Source organism: Pangasianodon hypophthalmus, chromosome 26 (assembly GCF_027358585.1).
Source record: "Pangasianodon hypophthalmus isolate fPanHyp1 chromosome 26, fPanHyp1.pri, whole genome shotgun sequence".
NCBI lineage: Eukaryota > Metazoa > Chordata > Actinopteri > Siluriformes > Pangasiidae > Pangasianodon > Pangasianodon hypophthalmus.
This window is the reverse complement of record NC_069735.1, coordinates 5,771,338-5,796,025: the sequence shown is the minus strand read 5'-3', so window position 1 is coordinate 5,796,025 and position 24,688 is coordinate 5,771,338. Positions and strand designations below refer to the sequence as shown.

At 38.0% G+C, this 24,688-nt stretch overlaps 1 long non-coding RNA gene across 1 annotated transcript; it reads left to right on the top strand.

The window, feature by feature from the left end:
- The first annotated feature begins 1,398 nt into the window (after window positions 1-1,398).
- LOC128317564 (uncharacterized) lies at window positions 1,399-20,692 on the top strand. The gene is made up of 3 exons (XR_008301055.1): window positions 1,399-1,518; window positions 18,955-19,053; window positions 19,833-20,692. It is a non-coding gene; the product is annotated as an uncharacterized LOC128317564 (long non-coding RNA).
- The last annotated feature ends 3,996 nt before the right edge of the window (window positions 20,693-24,688 follow it).

Sequence of the window (24,688 nt, the reverse complement as noted above, 5' to 3'; positions counted from 1 at the left end):
ACTTTGCAATAAATGCTAAGACACATGGCATTTGAAATGGCAATGACTAACAGACGTCATGTGAAATCAATCAATAACCATAGCAACACACTGAAATCTCTGAAGACGGAGACATCTGGTGGCTGGGGGTATCATATGTGTATGTGACACATCTACCTTTTTAAAACGACTGAATCTAAATAGGCTACAAAAACTTCTTAATGAGTTATAAATTATATCATGAGATCTTCTATATTACATGTCAGTTGATGTTTAAATGACCAAAAACATCCTGGTGGAACCTTATAAATCCAAACACTGTTCAAGCTTACAAAATGATTTAGAATGTGTCTAACATCTGGTAAAAATTATGTGTCAGGAACAATTAATAATGTACAATCATTGCACTTTTGAAGTGTAGGCCTTATTGAGCTACACGTGTTACACTCCCTTAGAGTTTTGCCAGCTAACTAACAAACCATTGATGCCCGATATCTTAAAACTGCTCTTCATCCAGAGAGAGTCATTCATGATCATAATGCATGTGTGAGTAGCCATAATATACTGTATATGTATGTGAAGCATTAATAGCTACTACAGCCTGCACGCGCCTCTGTGTCTCTGAGTGCTGGTGCTGACAAGATCTTGGAGGATCAGTCTGCTGGATCTGGCCTCGTCTCAGCCTGAGCGACTGGAATCTGGCTTGAAGGAAAAGCGTAGGAGAGAGAGAGAGAGAGGAGAGAGAGAGAGCGAGAGAGAGACCTAAAGAAATTAGGAAAGGAACTTTCTAAAGGGTACTGAGGGCATTGTGATTGCTTCTCTTGGTTTATGGTTATCTCTTCATCTTTCTTCTCAGTGACAGCTATGGCATGAGTTATATTTCTATGAGTTTCATCAGGCGCAACATGGCCACTTCATATTTCACTGAATCTACTAAAAGCTGTAGCATAGCTTACATTCAGTGTACATTACTTTGTATGTTATGTTAGGAGAATCACGAAAAAAAGTATTTCCTACAAAAAAGACATATACAGTCTTCTCACCTCTTTCTATTTAACACACACACACACACACACACACACACAAAAGGTTCCTGTTCATATTAGGAAAAGCACAACAAGTAGAAAGGAACTGCACAATTCTATTGTCTTTTCCAGTTGTACTCTCTACCCTTCATTAGTACTATACAAGCAAGACTATTCTTACACACACTGCAATCATAGTCTATATGGCCATGAACAGATGCACCATTGTTCTTATCACCTTGCTCTTCTCCATTTTTTCTTCCTGTATGTTACCCCCCCACCCCTCTGTTTTTTCCTTTTTTTTTATCAGCACTAACCTTTAATCTCCTGAGGCCTTGAAAAGGGAACATAAAAGTGATAGAGAGAAGAACAGTAGATGGAGGAAGAGGAGACCCTTTGGATCTTATCTTTTTTCTACTCAGGTATGCCAGGGCAAAAACTACTAAGAACTCCCTTCTCCCTCACACAGCCACACACTGGGTCCATTGTCTGGCGGTGGGCGCCTTGTGATCAGGTAGGCTTAAGACTTATGAGCGTGTGCCCCCTTCTCCACTTTCCTTTCATGTCCTTGTTTTTTTCTCAGCCTGTACCTGTCTGTTGAGCCCTTCCTCTTTTCCCTTGCCTCCTCCTCCTCCCTCTCATGTGCCTTCTCAGGCTCCCAGAGCTCCCCAGCGGGCTCTCTTCCATCTGTCTGCAACTCTGATTTGTATCAGCCACTGCTCTTCCTGCTTTTTCATCTCACCGCTTTTGCCCTCCCCCTTCTAATCCTCTCTCCTCCTTTGCTCTCGTTTACCTGCAAATGCTGAGGGGTTTCCTGAACAAGAATGTATTCAGCAGTCCATATAATGACATTAGCTCCTTGACAGGTACAATGGGAATTTATTATTAGTTGTGTTACCACATGGGAAGATACCAGGCCATTACAGTGACATTCTTGCAACAACATTAAGAGTTTATTAATTGTGTAATATCTAGAAGTGCAAGAAGCCTAACCTGCTGTGTTTTAAAGTGGCCCTTCTTCCTTACACCTCTTACCACAATCTTACAAAAATATTGGTGTGTAGCATTGATCCTTTAGGCCAAGCACTCAAAGGTGCACTTGCGGTAAAGGAGTTAAAACTGCTTTTCATTGTTACTGAATTAAGATCAATATCAAGCCAAACAACTGAAAAACACTTGCAAAGTTTTCACTGGTTCAGTTGAAAACGAAGCAGTTTTGAGCAATAACAAATGCTGAAGACAGACTATACTTTACAAATAAAGCCACTGAAGACAACTGAAAATGATAATCCTTTGCCACACACAGTGTAACCCACACATGGAAACTGAGCACAAAGAAGGACATTGTATTCTTGAGGAAATGTGTGTTTTAAAGCAAATCAACAAAATAAAAGAACCAGTGTTTTGAGTAGTGGTTGCCATGTCGAAAGCTCCTTTTTTGTTCATCTTGTCATTCTCACTTCTCTTCAAAAGAGACGAAACAGAATGCATGGAATGCATGAAAGAATGCGCCACTTCAGCCGAGCATCAGTTGCAGTGTCCATTCTGAGCAAGACAGGGTCAATCTGTATCCACCCTTGACCTTTACTTTGCCTTGATCTTTGCAAACACCTTTAAAAAATGCTTGTAATCCCTGTACACAGCCGTCTCACAAAAAACTATAGAGTTAGGGAATACCGACTTAACATTCAACCTACATGTTTAAAAGCACGTAGGCTTTTCTTTATTAAAGGTTGACAATATTTAAAAAAAAACAGTGAATTAAGGCAAAAATAAGCATAAAAATTAGTGAATGAGATTCAGTTATTGCTGAAAAGTATCTGATATCATGTTTTTCATGAGAGCAACAGTTTAAGGGAACCACATCACAAGTTACAGTATGATTGATTTTTATAATGGATTATTATAATGATTTTTATAATTATTTATTTTTTTTGCTTTCCACACGTTTTGTCACAAACAATTAGCTCTCCATGTTTCCTGCAATCCTGAGAGTCACATGCAAGAGAAAAAGAGGTGGGAAAATCACCATGGACACCACCAAAATGTTGACTCCTGCAGCTCAGTGGCAGGTCTCCGATAACGTCAGTCAGACATTGACCCATTGTAACTGCGGTGAAGGAGCAGTGACCCTTGTGACAGGGCATTAGGTGATCCTAGCAGTTGAGTCTGAAGTGCTCAGGAGAGCTGACGAAATACTTTGATGTCACAAGGAATGGAGTTAAAAAAACATAAAATGAGACTGCAGCTATATAAATATATACAGTGCATAACCACAGCCACAGTCCAGCAAACACAGGGCTGCAATGCATCAGATTTAAATACCAAGTCTAGAAATAGAAATGTCTTTCTAGATGTGATAGATTTTCATTATTACTAATTAATTTAGTTCAAGGCCAGAATCGCATGTAACTGAGACATACCTATGTTTTACTCCACCATCTGCATACATAACTCTCATGCATCTTCTGAATATCGCTTAAGGTCTGAATATTGATGTGTGCAATTTTGGTATTAAATCTTCAGTTTGTTAGTGAAAACCTTTTACTCTGATACGGAATTAAGATCAATGTCTGAATAACTGGCTGAATGACTCAAAAGTACTGATGATGCAGTCCTGAGCATTAGCTAATGCTGATAGACTAAGTATACTTTACAAAGAAAACCACTGTAGGCTTCTGTAGCACTCCTCAGTAGATTAACACTCTTCAGGCCAAAGGTTGTAGTGTTAATTGACTGGAACCGGCATCATCGCAAAGCTAGTGACGTACTTGCATGTACAGGAAAAAAGGCCCATAAATACCATACCATCTGCTCTGAGAACACTCAACCTGGAATGGGCTGTATGGTGTGTGCCTACAGCAAGGCATTGAAATCAAAGTAGTTTAGCACACAGGATGAAACAGATACAGCACTGGAGGAGCCATTAACGGGGCTTGAGACGTCATCTATGGGCAGGATTCATGGGTTATGAGGCTCCATCCTGGAAAGCTCCACAATTTTAATTTACCACCGAGCAGGGTTTGACTCTGTTTGGGAGCAAGCATGGGAAAATCTCCCTGGAGATTTCAGCACAGATGTGATAATCTAAGAAATTGCCCTCAGCAAGCTAATTAGGACCAAGTTGCATGTGTGTGTGTCTATGTGTGTTTGTAGGTGGGTGGTGAACATGTGAATCTGCATGGTCATGCAAACATTCCTACACGTAAACATTGAATACGTAAACACTTTTATTGCAAGTATGCACTTGGTGAACATACATACATGCAGATGTCTATAAACCATGTCAAAACAGAGACAGCTAGAGCTGCACAAACAGGCACACAGGCCACTTCCAGCAAGTCAGTGTGTGCTAAAATCCAGTTGCATGCTCAGTGCCTTCCCAGAAACCCAGTGATGGACAAGCTTCACAGTTGGACTCTACTGGGTCAGCAACATCCAACTCCACTTTGAAGCTCATCAATCTTCCCTTTGTTTATGTATGTAATGGAGAAATACAGAAATGAAGTTGTCTAGTTCTTTTGTTTACATTGAGCCATGTTGTAGATTTTCATGACAAAGTGCTGAAAATTGCTGTCCTCTTTGAACCCAGCATCAGTTTGGCTATTCACTGTCTATGCATGGGTTTGTAGGTACCATGATAAAAGTATGTGTGTTATGGTATACATGATAAAAGTCATCTGTGTTATGGTATACATGATTGAGGATTTGCTGTTTAGTGTGCGTGTCAACAAAGACCGTGTCCACGACGACATTACCTGTAACACAGACGCCTCTTCCCGCAACATGTGGGAAGGAGAGAGGGTCTACTGTTGCTGTCTCCTAGATACTGAGCCAGTGTTTGCCTCACTGTGGGTTTCACACCTCTTCTGCTGAATGTGCGCCTTGTGACTCCACCTACCTCACTGCTAGGCCTTCAGCAACCTGCCAATCAAAATGTACCTAACCATTAGCAAGACAGATACTATGAGTTCTGAAGGGGAAGGTTTGTATGTGTATTTTCCTAATATTCCTAATACAATTATAAAACTTACATACATCACAGATGTCACATTATAGTAACCTGAAAATAATTAGACACTTGCTCTGTTGTTTCTTGGCAAAGGTTTAGTTGATAATAGATGTGGCATTGGCCTCTGGACTCCATGCTTCCATTCGACAATTATGCGTCAATAACTTCCACAAAAGGAGAGTACATCAGCATAACCCATAGCATAAGCATAAGTACAGCAAGGGACAGGGAGGAACAGTGAAAAAAAAGTTGAAAAAAAAAAAGAAACTGTGGAACATGGTGGTTTAGGTTTGTAAGTCTTCCAGTTAAACTATCTCCCTTGTCTTTACTGAAATCTGCTGAAGTTAACTGTTCAGATTCAGTCAAATACTTCAAAACTATCTGGAAGACATTTTAACAAATCAATACTAATAAAGTGGCTACAGGACATTTTTCAGGAAATAAAAAGTGAAACATTGTTCTTTGTTAGCATCCTAACATTCTGGCTTCTAATCTAGTTTGATGGAGGACAGAGACAAAATACTGTCCACAGTCCAAATTCTTACAGACTACATCGTAGTAAGTTAACTTCTGGATGGAGTGCATTTAAATATGAGTGTAACATTTTAACAACTTAAAAAATACTTGATTAGAAGTTAAATAATCAAATATCAAGTGATATCAATATCAGAAATAATTACAGCAAATATATTAAGTAGACTATTAGGCATATGAGTAATAACAATAAAAATAGCAAATAATGTTGCTAATCACAATTGCACATATGGGAACCTCATACTAAAATACAGGTAATAGGGTTTATTGTCATCATTTAATTTGTAAATATGAATCTGCAGATGTGGATCTTTATTACCTCATTAAGTCCTTCAATTGAGTAATAGGAGCATTTATGTATAAGAGGCACCATGAAGCACTGATATGAATGTGGACTCTTGTATGGATATTATCATGTGCTCTTTGAAGTTGTTGCATTATTTCATATCATCACTACAGCATATCAGACACATTTTTATTCATTTTGGTCTGTTCCTCTCTATTAATAAATGAATCTTTACTTAAATCTGACTACTTGCAAGAAATCAGGCTGGAAAGCAGTTCAGTTTTCTGCCTTATTTCAACCTTAAACAGCTTTATGTATAGAGTACCCGCCATAATTATTGGAACAGACAATTCTTTGGTTTTTGCTATACACTGAAGACCTTTGGGTTTGAGATCAAAAGATGATTTTGAGACAATAGCTCAGAATTTCATGTCTTCATGTCCTGATACTTAACTCTAGATATGTTACACAACTTAGAACATGGCACCTTTGGTAGCAGATTCCTCAATTTTTAGGCATAAGTATCGGAACAGATAGTCTTAAACTAAATGACACTTAATATTTGGTTGCGTATCCCTTGCTTGCAATAACTGCTTCAAGCCAGCGGCCCACTGACATCACCAAGCTCTTGCAAATTCTTCTTTTGTAATGCTTTTCAAGGTTTGTACTGCAGCTTCTTTCGGGTGTTGTTTGTTTTGGGTTTTCTTCCTCTTCATGAAGTCCACTTTTCCCCCTCATGAAGTCCTTTGCTGTATTGGCAGTGTGTTTTGGGTCATTGTGTTGACCGATGAGCTTGTATGTTTTGGATCATGAGCAGATCATTTCTTTCTCCACACTTTGGCCCTTCTATCACTTTGGTAGAGGTTAATATTGGTTTCAGAACTTTTGTGGCTCATCTCTGTATTTCTTTGTGAATTCCAATTTGGCTGATGAATGGTTTGCATTTTGTGGTATGGCCTCTATATTTCTGGTCTTGAAGTCTTCTTTGAATATTTTATTGTGATACCTTCACCCCTGCCCTGTGGAGGTTGTTGGTGATGTAACTGACCTTTGTTTTTGGGTTTTTCTTCACAGTTCTCACAAGATTCTGTCATCAACTGCTGTTGTTTTCCTGTTAGTCACATGCTCCAATATTTTTTGATTACTTGAATAATGGGTGGGTTCAAACAAAAGGTACCATGTTCTAAGTTGTTTAACACATTTACATATAATATATAATACAGATACATTAGATATAAATAATGAAAACTGCAATTCTGATCTATTGTTTCATATTCATCTTTTGATCTTAAACCCAAATGTCTTCAGCGTATAGCAAAAACAAAAGAATTGGCTTTGCCGTTCCAATACTTTCAGAGGGGACTGTATATTAAAAAACAACAACCCTGAGCAGCCTTCCATAATCATCTATATATGCCTACATCATAGTATTAATTAATTAACATCTAACTTTATTTTCATTCTGTGCTCACATTTGCCATTTTTGAGGACACTAAATTAGAACTTTTTTGCATAAATTTTCACATAAGGGTAAATTGTCATGTACTATGTGGGGACTCAGTGGTTAAGGTATTTGACTACTGATTGGAAGTTTGTGAGTTCAAATCCCAGCACCACCAAGCTGCCCCCGCTGGGCCCTTGAGCAAAGCCATAACCCTCAGTTACTCAGTTGTATAAGTGAGATAAATGTAAAATTTAATGCTCTTTGACTTCTGTAAGTCGCTCTGGATGAGGATGAGTGCCAAATGCCACTACGTATATGATATACCTAAATAATTGTGCACTATATATAAATATAACACTTACATTATGCAGCTGCAGTCAAATCACTGCTAGTTTTGTTGCTGTATGACAGTTTCATGAATCAGATCCAGATTTAGCGAACATCATTTCAGGTGTTCAAATTTGTGCTCATTTTAATGTATGCATATATCCATATTTATGACTATGACTTCATTTTAAAGTAAACTGAAACTCCACCCCATATTCAATGGGGAGTATATGAAAGAGGGTGTGGAATGTTGAGATGGGCTGTGTGTGGTGTGTGTGAAAAACATTAGGTATGACCTGAACAGTACCCAGTGATGGTTATTTTTAAAGGCCTCACTCTCCTGAAGACTTCAAACAGCCTGGACCAGGCTGCCTGGCATTCCACACTAACAGGTCAAGCCTTTGAAGAGTTCATCACAGCACCATGTTCTGGAGGGGGCATACTCTATACAGAGATCATTACTCATCGTGTTGAACTGGCTTCATCCCTACTGACAAACTTTCTCTTTCTTCCTTTCTCTCTGACAAACTACTCCACACGTCACTCTTCAGTTCAGTGTGCATCCACTGCTTAGACCCTTTTGACCTCTTAATAATGCATATATTACCATGATTGAAGTTACATATACACACATACATACTTGTACACAGGATGCCTCCTGTGTGTACACTGCAGTTCTTGGAGTGTCACTTGTGCATATACTCCGCGTGGTGCAATAACAATGTAAATAGTGGGGGCAGTAAAACACCATGTGACCTGTGTCCACAACTGACTAAACAAACTAGCATTGTATCTCAAACAGTACATTTAGAGCACTTATGCTAGATTTTCTAAATTAGTAAATAATTTTGAGTGTAAAGTCAGAGATTTTTTATTTGAGACACAGGTAATGACAACAGTCACAACAATAGCACAAAGGTTTACAAGAGCTTGTCAGTGTGTGTAGCATCGTTGTGCGTGAAATTGCTAAACATTTTACAGTTTGGGTTGGAATCTGGATGGCTTTTGCTCTGATGTGCAATCTAGTGAATGTTGCATTTAATCCCCCAGATGCACATAAAATATGCAGGTGAGTACATGAATAATGCCACTCAGTTTGGCACTGTTTCTGCACATGCACACAAAGGCATGCATCAATATAACCTTAACATAGAACTAAGTATGGTATACATACAATATTCAGTAACCAAAGGGAAAATTTCAGCTCTCTTACTTTTCTAGTTCAATCTTTGAATCTTTGAATGATCATCCAATAACCAAAATTATACTCATGTATTACAGTCATTACAGTCAAGTTCCAAAACAATATTAAGAAACCTTTCACTTCTTTTTTACTTCTCTATATCTCGGATGCCTTAAGGTGAGTTTATGAGATGATAAATAGACTGTGACACACCTGTTTATGCCTCTTTAGTGGCATCCTCCCAGTCATCCTCAGGCCATCATCGGACCAGTAGGTTACTTCCACACAGTTGGCACAGGTCCTTTCCATTCCCATCCAGCTGTACTCAAAAGCACATTTTCCTCTGGGTTTACAGCTTAGTGGAATTTTACTGAGAATGCCACAGGAATCCATTGTGTGTGTGCGTGCATGTGTGTGTGTGCTTGTGTGTGTGTGCGTGTGTGTGTGTGCATGTGTGTATCTAAAATTTCAATGTGCAATTTCAAAATTTGGTGGGCATTTATTTGGGTAAAATAGGTTCTTAAAACTGCTGACTTGTAAAACAGATTTCCTAATCATGCTATTGGCAAGTTCTAGAAAAAACACTGGTGCTTTAAAATGTGACCTCAACCACAGGCAAATTTTTACAGCCAGTAAATATGTCTATTCACTTTGTGTTTCCAACTTTCCACTATATCCTAGGTACCGGTGCCAGATTGGGGAGCAGTCACTCTAAACATCCATTGAGAATGGTTAATAACTAGAAATACTTCTAGTATAATAAAATAGAAAGTATTTTATTTTATACAAGTATTCTATATAAAAAGGGTAATCTATTCATGCTAATTGGTGGATCCAGAGCCTATCATGGGAACATTAGGTATGAAGCAGGAATACACCAAGGATGAGACCTGAGTCCATCGCGGGGAGCTGATTGACGTTATTTCAATAGATAAGCAGGAAAAGTTATGTCATGTCAACCACAATTATTTGCAAATCTTAGCAAATTTGTCTTAGTCTGGGATCCACCCACATTAATTGGCAGACAGCCTACTGTAGGATTCAGCTGATCCCAATAATAATAGAATCAGGCCAAATGAAGTGCTCAGCACAGAGATCTCCAGGTAGCTACCAGTACTGGCATGCTCACGGACTTTGTGCACTCAGATCACAGCTCCTAGCTTTTTCTATTAAGATATCTGAATTACAGAAATCGTGAAGCTTAGCAGTGAGAAACATTGTTGTTTGTATGTACGATTCATACAAATATTTATTTCATAATGATATATTCTTATATTTAATATTGCTTTTTAAATGGCATATTTTGTTTGTTTGTCTGACATGAATTTCAGAGTGAAACACTGTGGTTAGAATCAGGCAGTGGTTAAGTCAACTCGGAATATATTTCTATGTGCACTTTAGAAATAATCAACATGAGTCTTCTTAGCTGATATACAGAAGCTGGAAGATTTCCGAAAAAAAACAGAATCATAAAGGACAGGTGGGAGTCCTCACCCAAATAGCCTGATTCAATAGCTTACTTGAATAGCTTGCAAGAAAGACCTTTGTTATATATATATTTTTTGTTATTCATAGATAATAACACAGTGCTAAGAAACTGCTTATATGATGAAATTTTTTACAAGAAACATACTTTTGTTTAGGATCTGACTTGTTGCCCCTGAAGAGGAATCTCTGCCATGTTTTCACCATGCACAAGAAAGTACGGGGAAGTTTTACAAGGACCTAAGTCCAGAACAGTTTTGCCTTTAAGAAAGGAAATAACTAAATGTGCTGGACTCTGGCCTTCTAGGATTGGAGTTGGGAAAGATCTATCACTTTCCAGCAGTGTCTGATGCCTTATGGAAAGACTCTGTGTACTCCTCTATATGTATATACCTAACAGTGTAATCATATCATCATTTATTTTTATTTTTAAGGCATTATACAAAACCTCCAGGGTCTTTTCTCTCTTAGTAGGCTTGGATTTCACAGCCATGTATGGACAGGTCTTTTCCACACCTATTATTTTTTTAAATTTAACTTTAATTGCCAGTTTGTTAGCATGCTAAATCCTGTTAGACACTTATGAAAACACAGACTATGTGACAGCTATTCTGATGAGCCTCTTGGCACTCAGCATAGGAACTTTTGTGTGTGTGTGTGTGTGTGTGTGTGTGTGTGTGTGTGTGTGTGTGGGAGAGGTTTATACAATGTCACAGGACTCAGATTATTATTCAGTTATTGAGCCTAAAGCATAAAATACAGTTGTTATTATCATTTATTTAGTAACCACAATGAAACTATTAGAAAAAAAGATACAGAGAGTAAAGAAGAGAGTAAAGAATGTAAGTCAAGTCAAGTTTAAATAGTTGACAGGGAGGTCAAAGATCTATAAAAATCATGCAGATACAGGTTAAGAGCCTCAGTTAATGTTCATATTACTTGCTTCTTTTTTTGTATGCAAAACCCACCAGCTTTCATTCAATTTCAACTTATTTTACTTTCTACTTTGTATTTTTTTTTGTAATTATATCAAAAACAAAAACTCCTCAATACAGTGAATTTGCAGTGGTTCCTCTCATGATGATGTTACTTATGTTTATGTGGCAGTAGTAGATAATGCAATATACTGTATAGTATAACCCAGAGCCTAATAAAAGGCCATGTGCTATTACTTACAAATCTCAAGTAAATGTTTGTGATAAATGTTTGAAAGTACGCATTGTGCTTACACTACAATCACGTTTTCCTGAAATTTGAACATCGTTATTAAAGTCTCATGTCCACTACCAATGTATGTGTTATCGTGAAAGCAACATTATGAATGCCAGATGTACAACATCTGTTTGGCTGCCACCTGCACCACCTAGAGAACAGTTTGTTCAACAGGCTGTGATTCGTCTGTTTTTATTCCATTTTTCTCACATACGTTTGCAACCTACGTTTCCTCCTCTGTCTAACATCCAAACGCCCCCATCTGTCCCTACCATTGACGTATACAGTGAGGCTCCTGGAATGGGAGGAGAGATGGGAAATTATGCAACTTTATTGGCCACAGATGTATGCAGTCTGTTGAGGGCGGTAAGCTGCCATGACAGACTGACATGACTTTAATCTTCTACAATACTTTAGCAGTGTAGAGTCTGTCCATAAAAAGTAATGTCTGAATACTTAATCAAAACTACCCCACTCTCCATCCTCACAGATTGTTCTGTTTCCTACACTTCTTGTTACATTTTGTCACACAATTGTGAAAGTTATTTTCAGATTTACACAAATATAACAAGTCTTCACTTTTTTACACCATGTAGTATAATCTATATTTTTTACATATAGGACATTATGTATCTCAAATGTATAAGGGGAAAACATACGTTTCAACCAAACAAGTTTACCATTATAATTTTTTAATACAACCCAACCATGTTTAAGTGAGCTTCTTTCGGTGTGCAGTTCCATATCGCATCTTATGCTCTTTTACGTTACATAAATATCATATAGTACTTGTGGGCCAGACTTGGCTTAGGAATAATAAACATTTTCCCTTTGTCCATGGAATAACTTCTAGACCTACAGATGGGCTCCACCTGTAATCTAGGGACATTCCTCCATTTATGTATGACTTGCTAAAGCACCCAAATGTTATTCTGGCTCGAGTCATGGTTGGACGAACCTGGATCTTTCCTAACTATCTCCAGGCAACAGAGACATCAAGCATGCGTCACTCCCACCTTTTTGGTATGTGGTACTGCTCCAGCTTAGTACTTGGATTTTTTTTCCCTCATGCAAACGTTGGGATACTTCATTGTAGATATAGATTAGTCTCTTGGATGATGGAACAGCATTCATAGAACTATCTTGGTTGCCACAGCTGGAAGGTTGGAGGCCCTCTGTATATTTGCATTGAACACAGCTGTGTGACTTGGGAGAAAAGGCCAAGAGGCCTAATGTCAATATGTCTGAACAAACAGCCAGACTTCAGAGAGATAGACCGAGAGAGAGAGGCTAGAAGAGAATACATGGGAGAAAGAACTATTTGACACCTATATTAATTTGTTTTTTCCCTTATATAGTATCATATAATGCAAAGTAACAAATTTGCTGTCAACAATAGCATGACTACTGTATATAATGGATAGTAAAATGTAGTCATTCTTTTTTTCTTGAAAATTTATGAGTATTATCAGAAACAGAAATATCAGACAACTGTATATGTTTGATGATTCACAGTAGCAGTCATGATAGATTAGTTTGCATGTGTCATCTTCCCCGAACAATGCTGAAAGTCAGCCTGAATCTCCCATTTGAAATCAGTATCGCTGAGCTCATCACTTTGCAGAAACTTCATCCAATAAAGCAATTTATGACCATTGCTGATATACAGCTGGCTGCACCATCACTAATGGATTTTAAATGTGCTCCTTCTGGACCTGGAGAGAGAGAATAGCAAGCTGTGATTTATGACTTACCTTTCTCTCTCAACCTAAGCACAGTATTTTACTTTTTCTCTCCCTTCACAGTTATTCAGTGTGGCAAAATCTCTGCTACTGTTTCACACTGTATCGTAAACCTCATCAAAGCAGTAGTGAGGATTTCATGCGTTTCTTCCACAGGTGCCACTGACGAGTAACTAAACTTCTTTGGTTGATTTATGGAGAGAAACAGATCATTCCTCTGCTCACATGTTTAGGTCACTGTCATATGCCGTTTTCAAGCAATCACTGGTCCTGTCCAACTGCTCATTGCCTGTCCACCCAAGCATGAATTAAATGGTATACATAGTTCTCCCCAGTGACAACTCACTTATTATTGGTCATAACTGTGGCATTCATTCATTCATTGATGTTCTGTAAATGCTTTATTCTAGTCAAGGTCACAGTGGATCCACAGCCTATCACAAGATGTGGACACGCACACACACACACACACACACACAAACAAACACACACACACACACGATTACAACTAGTGGCAATTAGTTGCCACTAGTGTAGCCAATCCACTTGGGAGGAAGGACAAAGCTAGAGAACCTAGAAGAAAACCCATGCAGACAAAAGCACAGACAGTAACCTGAGCTCAGGATTAAAATGGGGTCCCTGGAGTCCCTGGCAGCAACAGTACCTGCTGCACCACTCTGCCACATATGAACACAGCAAATGAAATGGAATCTAAAAAAATGCCATGAATGCAATGCAATGAATTATGACCTCCATAAAATGTAGGATTCATTCTGTTTAATGTTGCACCCATTAAATAAATAGGGCTCTATGTTTTTCAATCCTACATCTGCTATCTCCTTGCTGAATATCCCACTATGATAGAGGTCCTTCCTGGGAGGCATGATGATAGAGTCGGTTGCCCATTTTGCACCACTGAAATGTGAATGACGCATGAACTACCATTATGTTTACACTAAATCATTCAAGGCACATGAAAGAGCACAAAGAGGTCCTGAAGAGGATGATGAGCTTTGTGATAAGGGTGTGTGAGGCTCAGAATAGGGCATACAATAAGTCCAGTCTCCCACAGTGATACAATGGCTGCTGGGTGTGACAACCTACAGGAATATTATATTTGAATCCCTTTGTAAAAATATAGTACCATTTTTTTACTAATAACAAATACGAGACAGTTCGGGCTTTCCTTCATTTACAACATCTGAGCCTGGACATCAAACATCTACCGTGCAGCAGTGATCCTAACCAGACCAGAAAAATGGCTGGTCAGTAGTCATGTGCATGTTTATCTATATAAAGTGTTTAGTGAGACAGTAGTCTTGGATTCCTTTGATGCCCTTCTAATGACCTGAACTCCAGTTAGATCTTCATGGTACACCAATTGGCTATCCCGCATATCTTTCTGATCCAGATGATTGTGTAATAGATAAAAACATGCCTGAGTCTTTTAGGGTCATCAAAGACTAAATCACTACCAGAGCTGTCTGACAGGTACACTAAATCCTGTTTTTAGCAGCAGTGTTTTGCAGACTTAAAATAGTGACATTTCCCCTTTTTAAAAAACATATTTTGTGTGAAATGAGCACATGAGCACTTCCACACACTGATCTTACCAGCAGCATCTAATGATCAAAAACTCTATTTAAAATATTTACTTTCACAAATCATATTGTATTCATTTGGACCAAACACATGTATAGTCAGGTCTGGAAGTATTTGGACAATGACAGAGTTTTTGTGATTTTGCCTTTATACACCACCACAATGGATTTGAAATAAAACAATCAAGATGTGATCGAAGTGTAGACTTTCAGCTTTATTTTAAGAGGTTTCACAAAAATATGGCATTTGCCATTTAGGAATTACAGCCATTTTCAACAAAGTACCTCCAGGGGCTCAAAGGTTTTTGGACAATTGACTGACAAGAAGTTAATTGACCAGGTGTGGTCCATTCCCTTGTTACTTCAAGACAAATGAACCAGATAAAAGGTGTGGAGTTGATATCAGGTATTGAGTTGGCATTTGGCAGCTGTTCGACTGGAGCTACCAATATGAAGTCCAAGGAAATCTCAATGCAAGTGAAGGAGGCCATCATTAGGCTGAAAAAACATCATAAATCTATAAGAGAGATAGCAAAAACCTTAGGTGTGGCCAAATCAACAGTTGGGTACATTCTTAAAAAGAAAGAAAGCACTGGTGAGCTCAACAACATCGAAAGGCCTGGAAGACCACGGAAGACAACTAAAGTGGTGGATCGCAGGATCCTTTCCTTGGTGAAGGAAAAACCCCTTCACAACATCAACAGAAGTCAAGAATACTCTGGAGAAGGTAGGCGTATCATTTTCAAAATCTACAATCAAGAGACGCTTTCATGAATGTAAATACAGAGGGTTTACAACAAGGTGCAAACCACTGGTAACATTCAAGAACAGGAAAGCCAGATTAGACTTTGCAAGATTAACTTGTACCAGAATGATGGGAAGAGAAAAGTATGGCGAAAGAAAGGAACAGCTCATGATCCAAAGTATACCACATCATGTGTCAAACATGGTGGAGGCAGTGTTATGGCATGGGCATGTATGACTGCCAATGGAACGGGCTCACTGGTGTTTATTGATGATGTGACTGCTGACAGAAGTAGCAAGATGAATTCTGAGGTGTATAGGGCTATACTCTCGCTCACATTCAGCCAAATGCTACAAAACTAATAGGACGCCACGACTCTGAGCCCCTGAAAATGGAGGTACTTTGTTGAAAATCGCTGTAATTCCTAAATGGTAAATGCCATATTTTTGTGGAACCTCTTAAAATAAAGCTGAAAGTCTACACTTCGATCACATCTTGATTGTTTTATTTCATATCCATTGTGGTGGCGTATAAAGGCAAAATCACAAAAACTTTGTCATTGTCCAAATACTTCTGGACCTGACTGTATATTTTCTAACTATATTCTTTGTTCCAGTGCAGAAGGTAACCCCCAAATGTCAAAAATGGCAAAATTATTGGCTAGATGTTTTACAGCCAAAAACTCTAAACTTGCAGCAGCAGCTTGCTTAAGGCCTGAGCTAATACCAGTTCTGACACCCTGCTGTGATTGCGTGTCATTATCAGGTTGTCACCCTCCTCTGGAAAGCTTCTAATTGTGGGGCTGTGTCACAGCTACTTCCTGCACAGGAATTTGTTCAGCAAATCCAAGTCAGCTTTTGGTTTGGCACTCATGCCTGGTTTAGGCTGTGGAAGCTTTAAAACAGTTTATAATGGCCTTCTCCTATTTAGTCAGTGTTGGACCAGGCACAAAGCTTTCCCATAAATGCAGATCTGAACACAAGCCACAGGCACCGACCACTACCAGACAAGGGGTTTTATCTGTTGTCTGGTAATGTTTGGTGCCTGTGGTTTTGTTCTGCTTACAATCTGGCAGCGAAGCCAGTGGCACATATTACTTATGTTTGCATTTCTATCTATGTGCAGAAACCTCTACAAAAATATTGTGGAATCTTTTGCATAACTTTCAAGGAGACCTGTGCCTGTTATATATTGCATAATTTAACATTTTGATGATATTCTAAATTGTGCTATTTTTTCTCATGTGAGAGACAGCTGTCCTTCTTCTACAATTTACAGTTCATAGATTACCATAGATTACCATAGATTACCATAGATGGTTTCATAGATACCATCCTTCATCCAATTTCATCCTTCAAAAGTGCCAAAATAATGATTTATTGTGGGTGTTGATCTCCAGAGTTAGAATCAGTAGTAGAGTAGCAGAGCAGCTTGTCAGTGACACTGTACAGGAAAAGAAATCCTGACAATGTAGTAAACAGCACTACTGTAGTATTTACCCACTAGCCACAGGGTACCAGATAATCAGACACTCTGGACTGACTGTGGCAGACACTTGAGAGTATTGATTTCAATTCAAGGCTGTCAACAGCTCAAGGGCTGGGTGCTGGGCCTCCAGTACACAAATTTTCACAAAGGACTCAGGTACTCTTTAGCCCTATTTGGAAAAGAATAAATTTACATGGTGACCTAGAATAATTCCATCAACTGCAGATGCTCCTCTGTGGGTTTTTTTTCCATCTGCCATGCCAGTGTTTTTCACCCTCCTCCCCTGAGAAACAGACCAAATTACCTGTTTTTTGACCAATTCTACATTCAACAGATCTTTTTTAGCCTGTCCGGATAGACATATTTGGTGATTTGGCAGGCAGATGCTGCATCTTGCATTGTTAAAAAAAAAAAAGACCTTTGCTACAGCTTACTTGGTATGGGTCGTATAACTTTATCGCTATACTACCTACACTGGGAGCCCGTTAGAAGGAGAAAGAAAATAAGATCAAAATTCAATCCAGAGGGCTGATTAAGGTGATATTATAATGTCAGCTATAGGCATAAAGCCACTTTATATTCACATGTGCCATAATATCATGCAATGTTTATTTTCTAGAAATCAGTAAATTAACAGTTTTATCAGTGTAGGGTTCTTAATCATCATTAGATGCTCAGGTAAATAAAAATGATTATATCATATCGCATGTTTGATGCAATTATCTGGGTTTGTAGACAAAATAACCTGGCAGAAACGTGTCCCTTTCGTGTAAATTTAATTGCTATACTGACGCAATAGGTTTATCACAAAAGTTTATCAGTCCAACCATGACTGGACTAAAAATGAGAAGATTATTGCTCTTGTCCTATATATAAAGACACAAGCATAAGCAGTACGCATTAAAACATACCACATAGTATAGTCAACAATTATGAAAATGAACTCGCATGTAAGTAGCAATAAGATATACAAGATATTTGCATACGGTATATTATATGAAACTGCATTAAATTCAGAGGAATGATGGAAGTAGGAGGAATGGAGAATGGAGGAGAATGGTCTACTCACGCTACAGAGTGTGCACATCTGGTTGGGTGGATTGTTGCCAACCTCTATGATGGGTTCCATTTGTGGCAGCCTAAAAACATTGGCAAAGCGCTGTAGACTGCAGTGTTAGTGTTTGAAGGTTCACACTGGGCATATGCCCCACACTGGTAAGTGTATATATTTATTAGTTATAGAGAAAATAAATGTACATGTAATATATGTTTGTACCTAAAAAAAATCTAACATTGTCTGGAGTCCCATGCAGCAGTATTTGACAGTTTGTTCAGCAACAATGAAAGTAATAATGGCTGGCTACGTCATACCGCTTGAAATAAAAAAAGATAACCTACTGCTGACGTTAGGTATCTGAGTGAAGAAAATCATCTCAGATCGAGTTAGCACATGTGGAAGAGTGGAGGATTGTGTGGGTGCCAGAAAAGTGATTATGACACTACTTAAACCATATTAAAATTTCATTCACCCTGGCCAAACACTGATAGAATGAATGGACTGAAGTGCACAGACGTCATAATCTGCTTCTTAAAGTTCCTGGAAAAAAAAATTATTTCATTTAATTATATCTTTTGTAGTCAAATGATCTTTTCTCAGACACATCCCAGGAAGATTTTGTAAAAGAATTTCATTTGAGATTTAAGTCCAGTGGAAAAAAAATACTCTTTTTAAGTGCTTGACTGAGTTGATGTGAACCTCTGACCAATTCCCTCCAACATACATAGATATTAGCAAAAACATCATAGCTATAATATAGCTATGATATGAATATAATACTATATATATATAAAAGTTTTTTATGAATGATTGTGTGAATGTGTGTGTGCACAGTGCCCTGAGCTGGTGTCCCATCCAGACTATATTCCCACCCCACACCCAGTGCTGCTGGGATCCACTGTGACCATGATCAGGATAAAGTGAATACTGAAAGTGAGTGAGTGATTTAATTATTAATAAAAAACTATAAAGTATATTTTTCACACAGTTTGAGTTGTATCCACTAACAATAATTAATTCATTGTACAGCACATTTTCTCACCTGAGTAATGAGGCCCTTGTGTACACAAATATCTTGTACTGTAATTATATTTCCCAGACACTAAAGGTTGGCCTAAAAAATGTTGTCTTCTTTATGATGTAACTGTATATTTACACTGCTGTTTGTGATTGCTGTGTATGTTATTTTGTGTATTTTCACTTCCAACAGTTTGCACCATTTCTCTAAGAAGCTGTGAAGATTAAGGTTAGGGTTAGGGGCAGGGTTATTTTTCATACCTTTTCTTATCACATTGCCTTCTTTCATTTAAATTCATACTTTTAGGATGAATTTTAGGAATACTTTTTAGGAAATTAGGATGTTGACTTCTCTGAAAGCTTTATAGTGTCATTTTGTGTCACCATAACTACAAATTAACACAAGCTTATCTCAGTGAAAAAGAATGCACTCATCCTTGTTTAGACAGACCGATTTGAAAAATGAGGCATGTCTGCTTATTGCCTGACTAAGATTTCAGACAAGGAGAACACTCCCATGAAAATATGAGCAGGAGAGTGATAAACTGGACAATAGGACTAATTCCAGTCTGGTGACATAAAGGTTAATTTAACACTTTTACCAGCTAATACAGCTCCCATTATTTCATTTGGTCTGGAGCTTTGGGTTCTACTCCTCTCTACTCATCGTCTGCCATTATCTCTGAATCTTTTAGGCTCAAGAAGTTCAGACCAGGAGGCTTTGTGGACTGGGTTCAAGCCAGCAAAAAGGTTCAGTGGGGTAAAGCAAGGACAGGGACCGGACTTTTTCCCTCTCTTTCCCTTCAATACACACACACACACACACACACCACTGTGCATTACCCCTGAAAAAGCAATAGAAAGAAAAACAGGAAAGCAAAGGCTTTATTAGTTAAACATCTCGTATCTTGCCAAATATGAAGCACATGTCCACAAAGCATACACGTCACAATACATAATAGTCCAAACATAATCCCTCACAGGAAAACACTACTTTTTAATAGCCATTTGCCAGCTATCAAAAAACATAATGTTGAAATAGGTTCTTCTATTTTCTTAAGTTTTTTTTTCTTTTGAAAATTGTCCTCCTTGCTTGCAAACCTGTTAATTAATGATAAATGAATGATAAAGAAATTTGGAGCACCCAAGATACACTTTTTGCAAATATTGAGCATCATTTATCAAGCAGGATATGAACGGATTTATTCATAAATTATTCATATGAGCATTTACACAAGAAATCTGGTAGTCATGAAAAGTCCTGTAAATTAAAAAAAAAATGGTACCTTACTCAAGCTCCTGAGTGTGTGTAAATTTACATATAAGAAGACTAACTAATGTAAACCTCCACATGATTGACTTTAAATCATATAATTTACATGGATTACTTTAATATATGGAATATACTGTCAAAGTTTAATTGCATATTTTAATATATTTACAGCATTTAGTAGACACACTTATCCAGAGTTTTACTCTGCCTTTGGTCTCAGATCAGTGCCCACATTGGTACCACATCATTTATAGCATTCACAGAACTGAAGCTATATGCAACTTCAACTACTACACCAATATTGATATTATATTACATACATTTCTAAATATCATGGCCAGATATTCCATATCTATAAACTTTCTGAGTATTGGAATGGTTTCATGAAAATATGTGTGTATGGTCTTTGAGTGTTAACAAATCAGGATGCTTTTGAACAACTTGCTTTATAATGTTTATATAAAAAAAAAATCTCAGATGGACATTCAAACACATGTATGCACTTACTCACTGACACGCTAACATACACACTGTGCACTCTTACCACATGTGGCAGAAAAATGAATCTGTGCTCGTACACGCACACACTCACAGAGAGAGAGAGAGAGAGAGAAAATGATAATTATCTTTATGAAGACCAAATGTTACAAAACAAAGTTATCATATGCATGTTTCCTCTCTCTGACCATGTGTGCAGGCCTTTACACTTAATGCTTTGTTATGCTATTACAAAAACAATTGTTTTAACATATATAATTTGTCTCTTCCTTGTAAAAAAAAAACTCCACACAGACAGTAACCTGAATATAGAAACAAACTGTGGACCCTGAAGCTGTGTAATGGCAATGCTAGCCACTGCACCACCTTGCTGCCAATGAAATATGCAGAAAAACAAAAATACACACTGGTATGTGGATTCATGAAGAGGACAAACTGATCTAGGGTTCAGCATTGCAAACATGCCGTGTTGATTAACTCCCACCAAACAGTAAACAACTAAATGGAATTTATCTTATCCATTCAAACACTGTCTGCTTTAACAGCTTCTACCATTAGAAAGCATATTATAAATTAATATTATTATTATCAAAATAACAGGTACCAAGCAGCCACTAATTTGACAATAATTTGTCGTTGTTGACGTGTTTTTGGGTTGCTGTGTAAAGTGTCTCTGACCTGTGAAGTACTGGGGCTGGACCTAAAGGCCTCCAGATGTCTGCATGGAGCAGAGAAGGCAGACACTTGTGGAGAAAATGAGTCAGACTGAGCCGTGATAATCAACCACCCGCAGATGCGAGAACAAAATCGGACATGTTAACAATTTGACACCGGAGCTTTAGAGCAGAGGGAGAGGCTACATAATAATGAATGCATATAAAGTTTTGTCTGCTGGGAAAAAATGAGGCGCCACACAGAAGTCCCAAAGAATTATCTTGTATTCACCAGTTGACAATGAAAGTGGTGATCTCTATCAACTATGTCACAAATCTTTGTTGTTAGAAAAGGTCCAGGCTCCTAACATTACTCTTGTACTATTGCACAGTTTCCTGTTTTCACCGCAGGATTTCGCGTCCAATCAGTGTAACCAGAAAGACTCAAGATTTCAAAAACTAATCTCCTAGCAAAGAAAAACACGTCACCAGTTGCTGACATGTACTGAAAGACTGCTGTCATATCAGACAGTGGGATGTTCCTAGACGGAGTAACTAATCTTTCCTTTAGCCTGAAGCAAGCATAGTTTCATCCAAAATGCACTTACCCTCTTTCTGAGAATAAATCCACTATTGTGCTCTTTGGGGGAGTGTTTCATATTAAATCACCCACAAGAGACACCTTTCTGCCTCATCTTTGAGTGTCTGTTCTTAAATGTCTCCCCCACAAGAAGATGACAGTGCTGCATTGTTTTGGGACTGACCTTCTTTATATCAAAATATTTTAATTAAAATGGAATTTCACTCAAAAGGGCCAAGCATGAATTACTGTCTGCGTGGAAGTAAATCTTGAGATCGTCGTGGAGAAAGACTTTTTAGATGTATGGTTGATGATGGACACTTCTTAAATGTTTCCTAAGTTGGAATTTTGCAATCTTCTTCTCTCAGGCTCAAATAAGTAAATGTGGTACTAGGTTTATTAGAGTTCAACTAAACCAGAGAAAGGTACTCACAGATGCTCTAAACTACTTTGGCTTGGAAGCACAAATCAATTGGTTTGTTGATGCATTTGTGGTATGGTTCAGCAGACTCAATGGAGGGTCTCCCACACAAAGTTTTATTGAAAAGAGGAAATCATGCATGGCACTGGCTTTATTAGATTGCAGCAGACCTTCATTGTGTCTATTGATTCAATATTTACACTACAATTTTGCTTTAAAAACTAAAGGTTTATCTAGGACTAACAATAATTCAGCTTGGCAAGAACAGTTTTCATCATGCCAAAAAACTGAGTGATAAATATTTGGAAGGGAATATTAAAACCTAAAACAACTCTGTATTGTGAAACGACACTGAACTATATATACATCAAATTCATTAGACCATTATACCATAACATCTTCCATAACCCCTGTTTGCATTTTATGAGTAGTGTTCGTAGGTGTGGATGATGTCTTCTAGCTCACTGTCTCCCAAGCAGACATGTAGGCACATGTTTTTTGTCTGCAGCTGCTGCAGAATGGCACGTGTGCATGGCTTGCTCACAGGTGTTTTCGAAAGTGATAGATAGACCACACTCCATCTCACTCCACTTTGCCTTCCTATTTCTTGAAGTGTGGAGAAGCACGTCAGCAGCCTGATAAAAGATCTTATACTAACAGAAGAAGCTCTGTACCAATTGGACTAGTCAGACCTGCACAGCCTCACGGCTTCTGGTGTTGATTAGTCCCGTGATAAGTTTACTGAGGTAGATAAGTTGCAGAGGAAGAAGAGAATTTATGGTGGGCAGTGACAAGTGAGATCAATGAGAACCCTGTAGTATCTCAAGTGGTGAAAAAGCCACACTCAACTGCATGTATTAGTTGAATAGGTAACTCTTATGTCATTCTAGAGGCTGTGAGATGACAAGATGTTTAGAGAAGGGTCTAATTCAAGCTTCTCAAACTTATCTACCATATTATCTAGGTTTGATAATATTATACCTTATTTTACTATTTCTACCTTATTTTCTATTGTACCTGATGTGTGGCAGCCTGTGTAAACCCTTCACATGGTGAGATTTTGATATTTACTATACACAGTTCTAAACTCTACAGGTTTTCCATATAGCGAAAAGGGATAAAATTGCTTTTAAAGGTTTCATTCTGACTCCAATGCTGCACAAGAGCATCACAGGCATTTTGAAAGCAATCACTACATCATGTACTGTAGCTATCCAACAACTTGTTCAAAGCATGACATTCATTGCATAATAAAAGCACTCTTAGCTAACAAGCTTAAGACACTATTTTTACCACTGTGTTTATTAAACTCACACAACATGTTCTTTGCAGGAAGGAAGCCTAGGCAAGATTTAAAAGTAAATAAAACCATTTACACATTGTATTGGTGAAATATATTTATGGCTTCCTTTAGGCTTTTTTGGCTGTTTGCTAGAATTCAGCCACAGTGACATCTGTTTTCCCAGACCACCACACATATGTACACAATTTAAGCTAGAAAAAAAGATTTTCATTTACAAATAACAGTATAGATTATTGCACAATATCAGTAGGTTTCACACCTGGATGAATGTATCTTTGCAGAAGCTTGTCTTTTGTGCTTCAAGCAGAAAACAAAACTTCCATATTCCAGGATGACAATTGTAGGGTACACAGGTCCAAATCAGTGTGTGAATTGTTTGGCATGTATGATGGATCACTGTGACACAGGCCTGCAAAATCAACAGATATCTGTTGTGATATTATCTGCAACATTAAGATAGAAACTGTAGCCGAAGTGTGAACCCAGTTAGAGGAAGTGTGGACAAAAATGTTTAATAATGACTGTTATTAAAGGGGGCGTTCACCTTTTTTTTTCCACACTTGACCCTTTCTAAGCACTTGTAGGGCACTTTCTAGACACCTCAGATAGTTTTTATATCAATAGCTTAAAAAATTTGTTAAAACTAATTACAATAAAGGCCGTCCCCCCAGCCTTTGCCCTCTTGAATCATAGGAATGTATTCATCCGCTGTGTCGGGAGCACTTCCCGGACGTGTGTTCCTGCCTGTGTTGCTATGTGCTAAGTTTCTAAGCGACTGATATTCACTTAAATACAGTATGTCTGTTGAAGAGTAAGAATGGGA